General features: G+C 34.8%; 1 long non-coding RNA gene across 5 annotated transcripts in view; it reads right to left on the bottom strand.

Annotated features, from left to right (window-relative positions):
- Positions 1-13,931, bottom strand: part of LOC135320638 (uncharacterized) — a 64,181-nt gene that overhangs the window by 42,160 nt on the left and 8,090 nt on the right. The window lies entirely within an intron of this gene.

The following is a 13,931-nucleotide window of genomic DNA, read 5'->3' as shown; positions in this document are numbered from 1 at the left end:
GGTGGGAATGTAGTTTGGTGCAGCCATTGTGGAAAACAGTATGAAGAGTCCTCAAAAGACTAAAAATACACTTACCATCTGACCCAGCAATCCCATTCCTGGGCTTATGTCCAGAGGGAACCTTAATTCAAAAAGATACAGGCACCCAAATTTTCATAGCAGCACTATTTACAATAGACAAGACATTGAAACAACCTAAATGTCCACTAACAGATAACTGGAAAGAAGTTGTGGTATATTTATACAATAGAATACTACTCAGTTATAAAAAAAAAAGAATACAATAATGCAACTTGCAGCAACTTGGATAAACCTGGAAAATGCCACTCTAAGTGAAGTAAATCAGAAAGAGAGTAACATTCCATATGATATTACTTAAATGTGGAATCAAAAAAAAAAAAAAAAAGGCTAACTTATTTACAAAACCAAAACAGACTTATTTACCACACCAAAACAGACTCAAAGACATAGTAAACAAACTTATGGTTACCAAGTGGATAAGGATGTGGAAAGGGATAAATTAGAGTTTGAGATTTGCAGATACTAGTTACTGTACATAAAATAGATAAACAACAAGTTTATACTGTATAGCACAGGAAACTCTATTCAATATATTGTAGTAACTTATAGTTAAAAATAATATGAAAATGAAAATATGTTGTTCCTATATTATTGAAGTATTGTGATGTACACCAGAAATTGACACAACATTGTAAACTCACTATACTTAAATAAAAGCATATTTTTAAAAATGGGCAGAAGACAGATATTTCTTCTAAATAGACATTTCTCCAAGGAAGACATACAGATGGCTAACAGGGACATGAAAAAATGCTCAATATCACTAATTATTAGGGAAATGCAAATCAAAACTACTATGAGGTTTCACCTATTACCAGTCAAATGGCCATCATTAAAAAGTCCACAAATGATAAATGCTGCAGAGGATGTGGTGAAAAGGGCACCCTCCTACACTGTTGGTGGGAATGTAAATTGGTGCAGCCACTTTAAAGGACAATATGGAAGTTAATTTAAAAATTACTTGTTACCATGTGATCCAGCAATCCTACTCCTGGGCACATACCTAGAGAAAAATATAATTCAAAAAGACACAGGCACCACAATGTTCACAGCAGCACTATTTACAACAGCCAAGACATAGAAACAACCTAAATGTCCATTGATAGATGACTGGATAAAAAATTGTGATAAACTTTTACAATGGAATCCTACTCAACTATATATATATATATATATATATATATATATATATATATATATATAAGTTGTACATAATGTGCATATTTAATATCATTTGCAGCAACATGGATGACCTAGAGATCATCATTATAAGTGAAGCAAGCCAGAAATAGAAAATTTCTACATTTATAAGTGGAATCTAAAAAAAAAAAAAAAAAAAAAAAAGACACAAATGAACTGACCTGCAAAACAGAAACTGACTGACAGACATTGAAAACAAACTTATGGTTCCCAGGGATGAAAGGGAGTGGTAAAGGATAAATTGGGAGTTTGAAATTTGCATATACTAACTACTATATATAAAACAAATAACAAGTTCATACTGTAAAAGCACAGGGAACTATTCAATATCTTGCAGTGACCTATAATGAAAAAGAATATGAAGAAAAAATTATGTATGTATATGTATATATATGACTGAAACATTATGCTGAACACCACAAATTACACAATATTGTAAAATGAGTATATTTCAATTAAAAATGCATAAACATAATAAGAGAATAGCATATGAAATACAATTTAGGGACCTGTGGAAATTATTGAATATCTGGAGAGACCAGCTTCAGTTAGATTAAGTCGAGAGGCTTCTATTACCTTTTCACAGATAGACTGAATGAAGATACAAAGCAGACAATAGTAACTAATGTTTGGAGACCACAGAGAAAATGGAGAGGGGTTAGGCTGGGGCCACCGTTCAGTACATAAGTCTCATGGGCTTCTGGCTTGTGCTTCTGAATTGTATGCCCTATGCCTTTTAATGAACATCTGAGTTGTACAGAGATGAGAGAGGTTACACCTGCAGACCCTGAATTCATCGTGAAGCCTGTTTAGTCCTGCAGTATTCTGAGCATTGCTGGAAGGCTCTCTGTCATTTTAATAATAACAGACTTATCACTTTATTTATTGAGCATTTGCTATATAGAAGGCACTTTACATATCAACTCACTGGAATTCTTTAAATTCCTAAATAATTGTTGAGTCATTTCACAGATGAGAAACTTGAGGTTTCTATTAGGCTGATCTATCCACAGTTATAGTTAAGAATCAGCAGTTTGTTGACACTGTCTGCCTTATGCACTTAAAATTAGTGAAAATTACAGCTTTGTTACATGTTTTCAAAATTTATAATAACCGATAAAGAGTTATGACTTTACCTGAGCATGTCCAGGGTATTTCACACTTTACCTCATGTGATAATTTTGTCAATAAACATTTGTTGTTTTCCAGTGTCTATATATCCCTGATTGTATCTGAAGGATATAAAAAAGTCAGCACAGAAACAGCAAACAAGGTCTGAGCCAACTGTACACAAAGTCCCCTTGCCCAGCACCATCATGTCAACTCTCTGCACACAGAACTGGTCAGGGAAGCCCCATCAGAACCTGAGTATCTGTGAACTTTTACAAAATAGTGACCTGAAGGAAGTAGTGTGGATTTCCATCAAGAATTACAGGCCTTTGTGGATTCATCCCAGAGAAAATTCTTCAGAGATGTGGTGCAAGAAAACTTCAGCCATCTGGTCTCAGTGAGTCTGTCAACAAAGACTTCTTTACTTAAGTATCCAGACAAGCTTCCACATACCTCAGACCTCAATCAGCCCCCATTCATGTCTGGTCAAAGCCACGGCAGCTGTCTGAAGGTGTTTACATCTAGTTTGTCCATCACTACACTGGTGCCTTCCTGATCATAATTCTTGTACTCAGTTCTTTCTTGTATTCAATCTCTAAGACAAAACAGTGCTGGAAAGTCAGTGATTATTTCTTGCATGAATGAGTAAGTGGATTAAAGATTTACTAAGTAAGTGTAATACTCTAAGCATTAAGCTGTGCAAATTAAAATAACATAGTAGAAAGAGCAGACATTTCCCTTTTCTACATAGAACTTAGATTTCTCTGGTGGAGCTAACATTTATTGGATTGTTTTTGACAAAAAAAATAGTTCAATCAACTGTGGAGTCATCTAGTTCCTTTCTAGTTGAAAACACTGAGCATTCTTCACTCTGTCTTTGCTCTCAGTTCTCTCTGCACTGGCAACAAAAGAGTCTCACTATCTTGTCTTGGAATCAGAGTGATCTTTCTGCTCTGGTGAAACCTTGAATGTTTTCAGTTTTCAAGATGTTTTTCTTCCAGCAGATATTCCTATGGCTTAGTGTAGACTGAGCTGGAAATAAAAATCAACTTCCAGCTTCTCTCTGGAAGGAGCTAGACTGCACATCTATCTCATGGGCTGACCCTCCCAGCTGCTGTCCAAAGTCTACATTCTAACTCACTCCTCTCCCTGGAAGCTGGCAGGGCCCTCTGTGAGCTTGAGCTGGCAGGGGGGGTAATCCCTTCAGCTTCTGCCCCTCACTTGCCCCAGCAAAAACTACCAGGGCCCAGCTTCTCCCTGGAAGGACTCTGACTGCACATCCAGCACCCTGACTTTTCCAGCTACTGCCTGACTCTGTCCTCTAGCTTGTATGTCACTTAGAGCAAATGGAGCCCAGCACTAATTAGTTTCCTGAAGTCTGCAGAGAACTAAGTGGCAGCTCCTCATGGCCCTGCAGGCTTTCCCACAACTTCCCCCCTGGCTTGCTCCAGCAAGAGAGACCAGCTCCTAGCTTCTCTACAGACAGTGTCAGGCTACACAAGCAGTGCCCCAGCTTGTCCAATTGCTGCCTGAGGGCTGGCTTCTAATTTGCCACTCCTGGGGCACTGACAGTAACTCAGTCTCCTGGGAGCACCTAAAAAAGGCACTATGAGCAAGAACAAGGTTTGAGAGGCACCTAGAAACTGGCTGGGCTGACTTGTGCCAAACATTTCTGACATAAGGCAAGACTCTGAAGATTGGGAGAGGAGGCTATTTGGTCTAAGGCAAATAAACTAACACGGAGTCAAGAAAAATGAAGAAACAATGAATATACCCTAAGAAAAAAACAAAACAAAATGAAAACAAAGATACACTCCAAAAACTATGACTGTATGATATGGAGATAAGCAATATACCCAACAGAAAATTCAAAATAGTGTTCCTAAAGATTCTTTCTGAGGTCAGAGGAGTAATGTATGAAAAAAAAGGGGGGGGGAATGAATAAAATCATGTGAAAATAGTTTAAAGGAATTATGTAACATCAATCAGTCCAAAGACAAAATATTGGAGGGCCAAGAGGAAGAGAGAAAGAAGCAGAAAAAATATACAAATAAATCATATCTGAATTTTGTTCCAAACCTGAGGAATAAAACAAACATCCAGGTCCAGAAACCCCAAAGGACATCAAGTAAGAGAATTAAAAGTGAATCACACAAAGACACTATAATCAAATTGTCAGAAGTTCAAGACAAATAGAGACTGTTGAAAGCAGCAAGAGAAAAATCAACTTGTTATATAAATACAAGGTAATTCCCATAAAACTACCACTTGATATTTTCAGGAGAAACTTTGGAGGCCAGAAAAGACTGAGATAACATAAGCCAAAATATTGCAAGGTAAAGAAAAACTGCCAACTAAGAATACTACACCTGTCCACAAAAGAAAAAAAAAGAAAAAGAGAGAGACAGAGAAAGAATTTCTCACACAACCACACCTAAAGGAATTTAGCAAGAACTTTCTTAAAAGAAATGTTAGAGGGAAGTCTTCTAGTTGGAAGGAAAGGATACTAAACAGCAACACAAGAGCAGAAGACAAACTGAAACTTAATGGTAAAGGTAAATATATACAGAAAAACAGAATACTCTATTACTATAATGGTGGTAGCAAATTGCTACTAATACTACTATAAAAGTTAAAAGATGAAAGATTTAAAATAACTATAACTAAATTAGATTGCTAGATACATAATAGAAGTAGATGTATGTAAATTGTGATATCAGTAGCATATAATGTGAATGGAGAGATAGAGGCATCTTATGTGCAAGTGAAATTAAGTTGCTGTCAACTTAAAATAGGCTGTTATAACTAACAGGTATTGCAAACAAGCCCCTCGGTAACCACAAAGAATATACCTGTGGTAGAGAACAAAAAAAGAGAAAAGAAATAAAAACATATTAATACCAAAAACAATGGAACACAAAAGAAGACATGAAAAGAAAAAGAGAAAAACTTCAAGACAAACAGAAAACAGTTCAAAAATGACAACAGTAAGTCATTCTTGATCAAACATTATTTTAGCTGTAAATGGGCTAAACCCCCTAATAAAAAGATACATAGTGGCTGAATGGATTAAAAGCCAAGATCCACCTATATGCTGTCTACAAGAATTCATCTTAGATTTAAGGACACACATAGGCTGAAAGTAAAGTGATGGTAAAAGATATTCCATGAAAATGGTGACCGAAACAAAGCAGGAGTGGCTATTATACTTGTCCCAGACAAATGTGACTTTTAGCCAAAAATGGGACAAAAAAGGTATTATGTAATTATAACCATGTCAATTCACTAGGAAGGTATAACAATTGCAATTATTTATACACATCTAATATCAGATCATCTAAATGTGTAAAGCAAACATTCACAGATGTGAAAGGAGAAATTTAATGCAATACAATAGTAAGCATTTCTATATCTGATTATCAACAGTGGATAGAACATTGAGACAGAAATCAAACAACCAGTGGACCTAAACAACACTTTAGAGAAATGGACCTAACAGACATACACAGAACTTTTCATCCAGTTGCAGAATAATTCACACTCTTTTCAAGTGAAAACAAAACATTTTCCAGGATAGATCACATGTTATGTCACAAAAGGGACCTTACAAATTGAAGAAGACTGACATCATACCAAGAATCTTTTGTTGCACCATGAAATGAAACTAGAAATCAATTACAGCACAAAATTAAAAAACTCCACAAATATGAGGAAACTAAAAAACAGAATCTCAAAAACCACTGGGTCAAAGGCAAAATCAAGAGAACCGCTGATTATAAAATTTGAATTTGAGAAGGCATAACTCATCTCTTCTCTCTGAGACTTTTAGATAAAACTAGACTCATCACAAGGCAGATTTCTGTTACTTATGACTTATTAACTGTGACTAATGGCAAATTATACCTCTACAAGCAACAGGACACCTTTCATGTGAAACATTTTACTAAGTGCTTAGGAGTATTGATTTTTAAACTGAGGTCATGTTTAAAGTGTTCTGTATAGAAATCAGTGAATTAATTGTGAATGTCTATTACTCACTTCAATCACAGAGAATTCAGAAGCAATGTCCAGCCCTGCACATGACTGAACAGGATTCATGCAGATCTTGGGGTTAGCAGGTGCAGATTCTCTAACTACACACCTCAGATGTCCATTACCAGACGTGTGGACAAAGTCAGCATCACAAGCCTGTGGCTCCAGGGACTTCTACACTGAAAGATGGCCCTATTCTGACCCTCCAGTGACCTGAGGTCTCCCATTTCTTTCTACCTCTCAGCTTTGATGTCATACAGCATTGCTTCCCCAGGGTCACACTCACTCCCACTGGTCTGACAGTAAAAGGATCTTCCAATAAGTTTAAGGTATTTCAGTCCTTCAAAAATTTCCACAGGACCCTATGTGCTGCTCTATCTACTGCAGTTTCTCTCATCAACATACAGCCATATTTAAGGAAAAAATATAATTTATACATTGTTTTCCAGTGTTTAAATGTGAACGAAGTTTACTTACAAAATGAAAACTGGATGGATTTGTACAAGAGGGAAGATAAGTATTTTATTTAAAATTGGCAGCCATTTTCAGAGGATGCAGTTACTAATCAAAACTATGACACTGAACTCAGGTCTGATCGCTGACCCCTCACTACCCTCCGTGCTCCACACTCACAGGAGCACTGCTGTTGTCCTCTTTGCCTCCTGCACCTGTGCTGTTTTCAGCTGACCTCATTCTGACACATACACCAGCACAACTAGACAGTGAGCCTCTGCTTCCTCAGTCTCCCTCCACTGTGTTCACCAAATGACTAATGCACATCAGATGCCAATCAGCTGTGAGTGAGGCATCTTTCTCCTGTGCCCAAGGGACTGAGACAAAGACAGCCACTCTCATTTTGGTGTAATGTGAAGACATTCAACAGCACAAATACTGGGAAGGAGAATATTCAATTTCTGGGCCACAAAACATCTCAGGGACCTAGGGAAACATAACCAGAGCCCCTTAAATCTTTTATTATGTCTTGGTTTCATAGAGAAGTTTCAGGCCTGTGGAGAAGCCTGCTCACCTACTGGCAACACAGAAAGAGGAAGGACTTTCTTCTCTGTGATTGCACTGTCAGGATCACAGCTAACCTCCATCAGTCTCTGGATTTTCATTTACAAAAAGTTCAAGCACTAAGACACAACTGAAAAAGGAGAAAGAAGCCATGACATTTTATAGTTTTCCACAATACCCAGGCTCACCTGCCACAAATCCCCTAACCATCACCTGGCACTGTGCTCTAAGAGAAACAGAGACCATTTCTCTTCTCCCAGATTCAGAACTAATATGGCTTTACATGCTGCTGCTCATATAGAAAATATGAATTCTCTTAATTTACATACAAGTAAATAAAGTCATTGAATTTTATATGTTAATGAATCCATGCTACTTAGATTATTACTCAATTCCCCCAACCCTGAAACCCAGGAGGCCCTGATTAACACATGTGTATTTCACTCTCCACCTCTATGGAAGCCTCTCTGAAATTACTCAGATTTACTACTCTTTGTTTATTCACTGATTCTCCAGTATCCACCTCAACCCTCTGGAAACCTCATTCCCTCCCAGTCTACCCTGCCCCTGCCCCTCAGGATACACTTATCCTCACACATCCTGCCTCTACTATGTAGGGTTCTAAGTAATGTCATTTCCTCAACAATGGCTTCTGTCCCATGTAATTGGCTACTCACCAAGGAACTTCTGAATTTACTCCATAATAGAGTAGTTTAATTAGTAATTAGTACTCCATGCTGAAGAGTTCAGTGACACCCAAAGCTCAAGTTTCTCAACATGTGTATCATAAATGGAACATCCCATATGTAGGTTTCACTGAATATGTCACTACTTCATGAGTCCTATAATACAAATGGTGAATCACGATTAATATGAAGACAGTCAAAATAAATCTGGTTGATGTATGTCTTCTTTTTAACAAAATATTTTCCATTAAATGAGGTAAATCAAGTAAACAGTTATGGAACATATATTATGTCTATAGATTATTTCTGTTTTTTTTTTTAACAGTCTCAAAAGTAACTTTCTCAACTTTGCATAGAAGTGTCACTGTGGATTCTGTTTTTTTTCAGTACTGTAGAAAATCTGAAACAAAAAGTTCTGTGCTTGTCTTTAGCTAAAATAACTTGTAATGTATCTGCATTCTCTCAGATTATGGGCCCAAGTGTGTCCATCTATGTCCTTCTACTATGGTCTGTCTTTGTCTACATGGTGCACATGGATGCTTCAGCCTCACCCCATGTTATAGTGTATTCTCAGTGCTGTCCTGCCTGTGAACAGTTGTAAGCTGTTCTTCTGAGGGGCATCAAAGTCTGTAATGACCTACATTGCCATCCTGGTGACATCACCCCACAATATTTTTTATTTCATTTCTGATATCTTGTTTAACCCAATAGTTTATAAGGAGTATGCAGATTAATTTTCACACATTTGTGAAATTTCCTATTTTCCTCTGTCATTAACTTTTGGTTTTATACCATTATTGTCAGATATGATACTTGATATGATTTCAATCTTCTTACGTTTGCTGAGCCTTGTTTTGTGACTTAACATATGACGTACCTAGAGAATGTTTCTTGTGTGCTTGAGAAGAACGTGCATTCTGTTGCTACTGGGTGGAATATTGTGCATATGTCTGTTAGGTCTATTTCTTTAAAGATGTAGCTCAAGTAAATATTTCTTTATTTATTTTCTGTCTTTAAAAACATAGACTGAGAGTGAAGGGATGGAAAAAGATACTTCAAACAAATAGGGAAAAAAGGGGTGAGCTACACCTAAAACAGTCAAAAAGACATTAATCTAGCAAAGGTCAAAAGAGGCAAAGAAGGTCATTATGTAATGACAGAGGAGCCAATCCATCCAAAAAATGTAACGATTATAAATATTTGTGCATCCAACATCAGAGCAACTACATATATGTATAGCAAAAACAAGCTAAAAGGCAGAATAAACTACAGTATGATAATAGTTGAGAATTTTAACACCCCACTCTCCACAAGTGATAGATCATACAGACAGTAGTTCTATATAGGATCAGTTGACATGAACAACACTAAAGATCAAGTGGTCCTAACAGTCATATATAAAATATTCTGTCTAACAAAAGCTGAATATACATTCTTCTCTAGTGTACAAATTTTTTTTTTCTAGACGAGACCACATATTAGGTCACATATCAAATATCAACAAATTCAAGACTGAAATTACATCAAATGTCTTCTCTGATCATAGTATAAAACTAGTAATCAGTAGGAGGAGGAAAACTGGAAAGCTCATGAACATATAGAAATTGATCAACACTCTCATGACCAAAGAATAAATTTAAGAGGAAATAACAAAGTGTCTTGAGACAGACTAAAATGGAAACAAATTATACCAAAGCCCATGAGATATAGCAAAACCAATCCCAACAGGGTGATTTATTACAATAAATGCCTAACTTAACAAATAAGAAAGAGCTCAAATAAACAATCTTACTTTTCTCCTCAAGGACCTGGAAAAAGAACAAACTGAGCCAAAGTTAGCAGAAGGAAGAACATAATAAAGATTACAGCAGAAGTCAATGTGATAGACAAAACAACAGTAAAATTTAGCAATATTAAGAGCTAGTTCATTAAATAAATAAACAAAATTTTGAACGTTTAGCTACACTACACAAGGAAAAGGAGAGAGGACCAAAATCAACAAAATTATAAATAAGAGAGAAGACATTGCAACTCTACCACAGAAATAAGAAGGATAATAAGTTACTATGAACAACTACATGCAGATAAACTAGACAACCTAGATAAATGGAAAAAAAAAATTCTCACAAACATACCTACCAAGAGGGAATTAGGAAGAAATAGAAAATCTAAATGAACCATTTACCACTGTGGAGAATAAATCTGTAATCAAAACTCTTCAAATGAAGAAAAGCTCAAGATCAGATGGTTTCACTGGTAAATTTTACAAAATATGTAATGAATTAATGCCAATCCTCAAGTCTTTTAAAAAATAGACAAAGAAGGAAAATTCCCAAATTCATTTTACAAGGCTAGCATTGCTCTCAAACTGCCAGAGAAGAAAATTTAGGTCAATAACCCAGATGAATGTAGATTTTAAAATTCTGAATACATACTAGCAAATCAAATAAATGTGATGCCATCGCATTAATAGAACAAAAGAAAAAATATAATGATCAATAGACACAGGAAAACACCGAACAACCTAGGTATAAAATGAATGTAACTCAAGGCCACGGTTCAAAACATACTCAGTAGTGGAAGTCCGAAACTTTCCCCTAATGTCAGGAACAAGGCAAAGGAGCCCACCCCCACCACTCACTCAGCACAGTAATGGGAGTCCTAGCCAGAGCAGTCAAGTAAGGAGGAGACAGGAAAGTCATCAAAACTGGAAAATAAGAAGTACAAATATCTCTAGTTTAAGATAACATGATTATATCTATAGGAAATCCTAAAAACTTCACCAAAATCCTCTTAGAACTAAGCAGCATAATCAGTAAAGTTGCAGAATAAAAATTTTAAATGCAAAAATCAGTCATATCTCTATACACTGAAAATTATCTGAAAAAGAAATAAAACAATTCTATTTATAACAGCATCAAAAACAATAAAATAATAAGGACTAAATTCATCCAAGGAGATAAAATATTACTCTAAGAAATAAACTAAAACATACAGAAAAATGTAAAGTTATCCCTTGCCTATGGATTGGAAGAATTAATATTGTTAAAATGTCCATACTACCCAAAGACATCTGTTGATTTAATTCCTATCAAAATCCAGTGACATTTTTTAAAGTAGGAAAAAAATACAAAAATTTATAAGGAACCACAAAAGACCTTGTACATACAATGTTGGAGATATTGCACTCTATATCAAACTATAATATAAAGCTATAATAATCTAAATAACATGGTACTGACATAAAAACAATGGAATAGAACTGAGAGTCAAGATACAATCCCATGCATGTAAAGTCAACCAGTATGTGACAAGGTGGTCAGGAAGACTCAGTGGAGCAAAGACAGTCTTGTTAATAACTGGGCTTGGAAAATTTTATATTCACATGCCAAAGAACAAAATTAGACCTCTAACACCACTCTGAAAATTAAGTATAAAGGAAAGAAAGGCAAATATAAGACGGGAAGTCATAAAATTCCTAGAAGAAAACAGTAAAAATCTTTTTAACACAGGTCTTAAAAATTATTTTTGATGATACTTTAAGCATAAACAATTAAAAAAAAAACAAATGAAACTACATCAAACTAAAAATCTCCTACACATTGAGACAATCAACAAAATGAAAAGACAGCCTATATAATGGGGGAAAAAATCTAAAAACCTTATAACTAATAAGGAGTTGATATCCAAAATACATATCATACAACTCAAAAGCATCAAAATAAATAACCCACTTAAAAGCTGTGCAAAAGACCTGAAAATACTTTTTTTCCAAAGAAAATACATGAATTTCCAACAAATACATGAAAATGTGCTCAACATCACAAAACATTAGGGAAATTAAAATCAAACATGCAAGGAGATTTCAACTCAGGATTATTAGGATGAATTTATCAAAAAGACAAGAGGCTTACTATTAAACGCTAGCAAAGATATAGAGAAAAGGGAACATTTGTGTACTTTTGATTGGCTTATGAGTTGGTTTGGTCTCTATGAAGAACACTAGAGAGGTTCCCCAACATTTAACAGGACTACCATATGACCCAGAATTTCCACATTTGGGAAATGTATCTAACATAATTGAAAACATTATGTTGAAGAGATATCTGCACCCATGTTCACAGCAACATTATTTATAACAGCCAAGAGATGATAACGACCTATCAACAAATGCTTGCATATAAAAGTTGTGCTATATTTAGACAATGGAGTATTATTCAGCAATATAGAGGAGGAAATTCTGCCATTGGTGACAATATGGATGGAAGTTGAGGGCATCATACTAAGTAAGAGAAGTCAGGCAGAGCAAGACAAATACTGTGTGACCTGATTTATATGTGAAAAAAATTAACAAAAAGTAAAATATCACATTTTTTGGTTACCAAAAGTGTGCAGTGGGAAGAGGGAGAATTTGATGTAGGAAGTCCAAACGTACCAACGTCCAGTTATGGGATAAACAAGTATTGAAATGTTATATACAACATGAATACAGTTAAGAGTGCTCTATGGTATATTTGAAAGCTGTTAAGCAAGTAGACCTCAAGTGTTCTCATTACAGGAAAATATATTTTGTTTCCTTTGTTTTTTGCATCTACATTAAGATGATGTATGTTAACTAATCTTATGTGATAATCATTTCACAATATATCAAAGTCAAATCATTATAATATGCATTTGAATCTTAAACAGCACCATATTATATCTCAATAAAACTGGGGGTGGGTAATTTATAACAGTTTTACAATAATTTTCTTGAAATTAAAAGAAAATCTTGAAACAAAAGAAAATGGAAACACAATTTACTAAAACTTATAAGATACCATGAAAAGAATTATGAGTTTATTACAACAAATTAGTATGACAAGAAAAAAGAATTGTAAATAAACATTACTTCTCAAGGGACTAGCGCAAAAAAAAAAAAAATCCCACTAAGTTCACAAGTAGCAAAGAAATGAAATAACAAATGTGAGAGAAGAAATAAACAAAGACTATAAATATTAGAAAACATCAATGCTAGAGGTTGTTTTTGAAATGGTAAAATTGACAAACTGAGCTATACTAACAAAGGGTAAAACAATATGCAAATGAATCAGAAATGAGAGGCGATATTATAACTGATACAACAGAAATACAACAGGTTATAATAGGTGACTATCAACAAATACACACAAATAACTCAGACATCCTGGAAAAAATAAACTCCTAGAAATATAAAAACTACCAAAACTGACTAATAAACAAAAAAGAAAATCTGAACAAACCAATGATGAATGAAAAGATTGTATCAGTAATAAAAAAAAAACATAAAAAGAGGCTAAGACAAGACAGTTTCATTGAGATATTCAACCAAACATTTAAATAGAATTAATACAGTCATCTCAAACTTTTTAAAAACATGAAGAGGAGGCATATTTACAAACTCATTTGATGAGTCCAACATTACCCTGATACCAAAGCTAGATAAGAACACTACAAGGGAAAAAAAAACAAAACTGGCAAGTATTACTGATAAATATAGATGCAAAATTTCTCAATGAAATATAAGCAAATCAAATTCAACGGTATATTGAAAACATCATATACCATGTCAAGTGGAATTTATCCCTGAATCCAAGGACAATTCAACCTATGTAAATCAAACATGTGATGCATCACATTAATGAATGAAACACAAAAATCATATGGTAATCTCAATTGATGCAGAAAATCATGTGAAAAAAATTAAACAGCCTTTCATAAAAAAACAAACAAATTGCTATACAAAGTAAGAAATTAAACATAATAAATGTCATACTGGACAAATTC

Source organism: Camelus dromedarius, unplaced genomic scaffold (genome assembly GCF_036321535.1).
Source record: "Camelus dromedarius isolate mCamDro1 unplaced genomic scaffold, mCamDro1.pat HAP1_SCAFFOLD_163, whole genome shotgun sequence".
Classification (NCBI taxonomy): Eukaryota; Metazoa; Chordata; class Mammalia; order Artiodactyla; family Camelidae; genus Camelus; species Camelus dromedarius.
The sequence above is the reverse complement of the archived record's forward strand: the minus strand, read 5'-3'. Positions and strand labels throughout refer to the sequence as shown.